The sequence below is a fragment of the Sapajus apella genome, unplaced genomic scaffold, assembly GCF_009761245.1.
Source record: "Sapajus apella isolate SASKATOON/1434 unplaced genomic scaffold, GSC_monkey_1.0 scaffold25, whole genome shotgun sequence".
NCBI lineage: Eukaryota > Metazoa > Chordata > Mammalia > Primates > Cebidae > Sapajus > Sapajus apella.
In genome coordinates this window covers 24,003,921-24,008,909 of record NW_022436965.1, presented here as the reverse complement: position 1 = coordinate 24,008,909, position 4,989 = coordinate 24,003,921, and the positions used below count along the sequence as shown (strand labels likewise).

Here is a 4,989-nt window from a genome sequence, read left to right as displayed (position 1 = left end):
AGTGGCGTGGTCTCAGCTCATTGCAACCTCTGCCCACCCCCCATCCCTCGAGTTCAAGCAATTCTCCTGCCTCAGCCTCCCAAGTAGCTGAGATTACAGGCACCTGCCACTCTGCCTGGATAATTTTTGTATTTTTTGTAGAGACAGGGTTTCACTGTCTTGGCCAGGCTGGTCTTGAACTCCTGACTTCGTGATCCACCCTCCTTGACCTCTCAAAGTACTGGGATTACAATCATGTAATCCCAACCATCAGATATTCTTTGCTGCAAAATTTTGGCCAATATTTTCACGTAATGAGAAAATCAGATAAATTCATATGAAGTATAGGGGGTTTCAATCTAACCTTCTCTATCCATCATTTCCTCTACAATATATGGAAAAGCCATCCTGTTGCTGTTTGAACACCTCCACTGTTGGGGGAGTCCCACCACCTCCTAAAGTTCATTTGTCAGACAGCTCTAACAAATGGGTCTAGTACAGTAAACTTTACTCCTGGCTAACATGATCCCGAATTTTCAGCATTCTCAGTGCTTGCTGCTTTGAGCATGGTATATGCTAGCCTTTGCCAGTGAGTAATGCGGAACCTAAAATAAAGCAATAATAAGTCAGACTGAGAAAATGAACAGAAAGAAACACATAAGTAAAGCAGCCAAAAAACAGCAGTCTTCATGTTTTACTGTTTGGGGAAAAGCAGTGCTCTGAAGGTGCCTTTTTGGTTAAAGAAGAAGGTTGTTTTGCAGAGAACAAGAGGATACATATGAAAGTATTTTGAAGAACTCACTGGGTCATACACCTAAGTGTAAGGTATTTATTAGGGGATTAACATTGGGAGCTATCACAAGGCGGGGAGACTAGGAGTGGGAGAAAGGGTCAGATTGCTAAGAGGCATGAGAAGAAAGCAGTGGAAGGCAGGAGGATAAAAGATCTGGAGGAATCCCGTGCAGAGGAAGCGGGTCAGTAGATGGTTAAGTTCCTCCTGAAAACTCAGTTTCTATTTATGAAAATACTACCTTGGTCACCACACACCCTCACCTCAAAAATCTGGGCATCACCCTTAACCTCTTCTTCATCCCGCTATTTCTGCCAACCTGTTGTCAAGTGTGTAAGCCTTCTCTCTTAAACACAAGGAAGCTGTGTGATGCGTTCCCAGATAGTACATGTGGTGCCCATTATCTTTTAATTAAGATGAACCAAGAGCCTTTTAACATGGAAAGCAATGAGAGGCAAAAAACTTCCTTGTGAAGGTCTCACTATGTCACTGGGCACCATTTACCCAATCAAGGGGTGATGTACTTCTGGACAAATGAGGCGTTTAGGCTCAGTTTCTGGATCAATGGCAGCATTAGGAATGAACTAAAAGGGAGGAATGACCTTTGTTGGAAGGATTCACTGTCTCCTTGCATCTATGAATAGACAGCTGCCTTCCTCAAGATGTGTTCCTTACCCTTGGACTCTGATTCGTTTGCTCCTGGACACCATGATGAAGCCACCAGTCATGGCAAACATCACCTGACTCCAGCCTCAGACTCAGCTGAGGGCATCCTGAATCTTTACTCACACTGGGGTTCCTTAAGGCGCTTAAAACGAGAAGATAAGGGTGTGTCCTGAAAGAAGGACTGGGTGACAGAGTGATGTGCATCTGAGGGGAGAGATCTGGTGAGTGTGTGTGTATGTGTGCACACGTGTGTATGTCTGTGCATTTCCACATGGCAAAGACAGGTTAAGCTGCGGTTTCACATCTTCTCCAGCTGCCTCCGTCTGGAAACTGGAAGATTCTATGACTAATTCACAAAATTCTCTGAGAGGCAGCCTGATTATAGTACTTAGAGATACTAATGATTTACAAAAACTGGGAGTTCTCCTGATTTGCCTTCAGGTCTTCAATGACCTTTGACAGCCCTCCATCTCCATCCATGGCCTATCATCCCAGAGCCCCTCACACCCAACCAGCATCATTTCCTGGTTGGAGCAGCTTCCTTAACCTTCAGGGCTCTGGACCTTGCCCACATCTACCCATTCTCCCTTAGTTGACCTCTCTGAATTCAGCATCTGCCTACCTTATTGCATATGTCTATTCTAGGGATCTTAATATCACATGTCTACGTTCATGTGTGAACCAACATGTGGGACTTGTGGTTAACTGTAAAATGCCACTCAAGGGCATTAAAGATGGTACTTTATGAAACGCTGTCTAGGAGTTTGCTTCATACCAGAATCCTTCCAAATGTCTTTTCCTTCCTTCTCAGTTCAAATGTCGTCCCTTAAATCACCAGTGTACTTTCTGCTGGGTCCTCAAACTCTGGTTGCCAGCCTTTCCTAGCCGGTCCTGTTCTGAGGTGCTATAGATGGCCGTGGGACAATGAATGCTTACAGTTTTAAATTTGGAAGTCACCTATATTTGGCCACCTAAAAGCTCCCATGCAGACATTTTCCTGAAATTGTGTCCTTTTCATCTGCCTTTACATGCTTAAGTGTGTCTTAATTTTAGGTGTGAGTGAGGCAGTGAGTGACCGTCCATTTGAGACTAAGGGGTCTGGTTTTTAGGAGGGGCTGCTGGTTTTGATGATTCATGCTGCATTCAACACTCATGGAATGGGGAGAATATGGTGTGAAGTAGGCAAGAGCTATGGAACCAGGCCTGGGTCACAACCTGGATTCTGACACATACACTCTTAATCTCTCTGGACTTTACCCACGAAATTGATTATTGTGAGAACTGAGCGAAATAATGTGTATAAAGCACCCGGTATGTTACATACATACGACTGGTGTTCAATAATGACAACTTTTGATTATGATTTATGATATGAGCACCCCTCAAATGTAAGGTGTTAGGTGTTGCAAAACCTATAAAGATTTTTTCCAGGTTTGGATGCAACATCCAGGTGCTCTCTCTCTTTCTCCTGTTATTTTATTTATTTATTTTTTTTAACAAGGGCACAAATCCATGTTTATTTATTGACTTTTCCTTAGTTTAAATCCTTGAGGCATGCAGCATCACTCTGATTGTGTGTCCAATAGCCGTAGCAGGAAGATTGCTTCGGAATTTGGCAAGAACCATGCCACTGTTCCCATGGGCCCCAGTTACCTTTCACCAGATCACTCTGGTTTTGTTTGGTTTGTGCCAGTACTCACTGTGTTGTTCTTTGCTTTGTATGCATAAGCGTAACTATTGCCCAGATAGAATTCTGTTTCATCTCGGGCATAAACACCTTCGATTTTAAGAAGAGGTGTGTGCTCCCTTTGGTTCCGGAGACTCCACTTACAGCCAGCAAAAATGGCCTTGGATCACAGCCTTCCAGACGTATTTCCTTTTAAAAGTCCTGTTCCCAGCAGGCCTCCACAGAAGCCAAGATGGCAGAAAGAGAAAAACAATATCCAGGCTCTTGCTTACCATGTCAGTGCTTCTCAACCCTGGCTAATTCCATAATTACCTGGGGCCTTTTCTCTAATTACAGACTTCTGATATCACAGTTGTCCCTTGGTATCCTGGGGGAATTGGTTCCAGGACTCCCTTGGATACCAAAATCCTCAGATGTTCAAGTTGTTCATATAAAATGGCTTAGTATTTGCATATAACCTATGCACATTCTCCTATACACTCTAAATCATCTCCACATTACTTATAATAACTAATACTATGTAAATGCTATAGTTATTATACTTTTAAATTTTTCTATTTTTTGTTTTATTGTGATTTTATTTGCTTTCAAAATTTTTTTATTAAATGTTGGCTGAATCTGTGCATGTAGAACCCATGAATACAGAGGATAGACTATACTTTAAAAGACTGAGCTAGCAATTTGGGGTGGGACTGGGAATCTGTATTTTGTAAAAGCTGTGGGAATGACTCTAACACTCAAGCAGAGGCTGGAAAGAACTGCTTTAGAGCCAAGTGTATTTGACCACTAAATAAGTAATTCTTAAGGGCATGGTAATAACAAAGTTGCTGATGCAGTGGTTGATGAAGACTTTTTCCCCAAATAAACAACATTGAGTATCTCCCTTCAGCCAATCAGGGTATAGTAGAACCAGAGGAGAGGATGTGTATATATTTTTAAAAAGTTTGTAGGTAGTTTTGCTTTATTGCCTCTTCTCTCATTTCTTTCTCTTTTCTTCTTCTTCTTCCTCTTCCTTTTTTATGTAAGATGGAGTCTTGCTCTGTCACTCAGGCTGGAGTGAAGTGGCACAATCTTGGCTCACTGCAACCTCTGCTTCCTGGGTTCACACGATTCTCCCGCCTCAGCCTCCCAAGTAGCTTGACTACAGGCATGCACCACCACACCTGACTAATTTTTTTTTTTTTTTTTTTTTAAAGTAGAGATGGGTTTTCCCCATATTGGCCAGGCTGGTCTCAAACTCCTGACCTCGTGATCCACCCACCTCTGCCTCCCAAAGTTCTGGGATTAGAGGCGTGAGGCACCGCACCTGGCCCTCTTCTCTCATTTCTATTGGAAACTCTCCTACGGCATAGTCTTAGAGCTCAACCCCAGTGGGGTGTCAGCATTTATCTTCTCTGGCACCATCCATGTGCCTTATGGCTGTGATTTTAGAATTCCACATTCATGACTTGAATTCAGTTTAAGACAATGCCAAACAGACCTCCCAGAAAACAATAAGGTGTTGGGAGAAGAAGCCACTCAGGGTAGATTTGACCCAGAAACTGATTCATGAGATGTTGCAAGTCAATGACAATCAGAACTGGGGAGTAAAAGGCACTGGGCATTTTGCAATTCCCAGCACTAAAACAAATACATAGTTCTTGATTAGTTTTCAAGTCCTGGAGATGAGTTGCCTTCAAAGAATGAGAATTTAGGCAACTGAATAATTTCATGTTGAAATGTAGGAGTTAAGGAGGCAGAGTGTCCCTTGAGAGTACCCAACTGCTAGATAATAACCCCAAGGGGCAGAAGGCAGGTGCAGCCTCTCTACCAAGTGACAGACCAGCTGGGAGGTGCATCCACTTACTTCTCACAGCAGCTATCCTAG

General features: G+C 43.0%; 1 pseudogene; it reads right to left on the bottom strand.

Moving 5' to 3' along the window:
* Positions 1-2,894: 2,894 nt before the first annotated feature.
* LOC116559964 lies at positions 2,895-4,726 on the bottom strand (annotated as a pseudogene).
* Between the last annotated feature and the right edge of the window lie 263 nt (positions 4,727-4,989).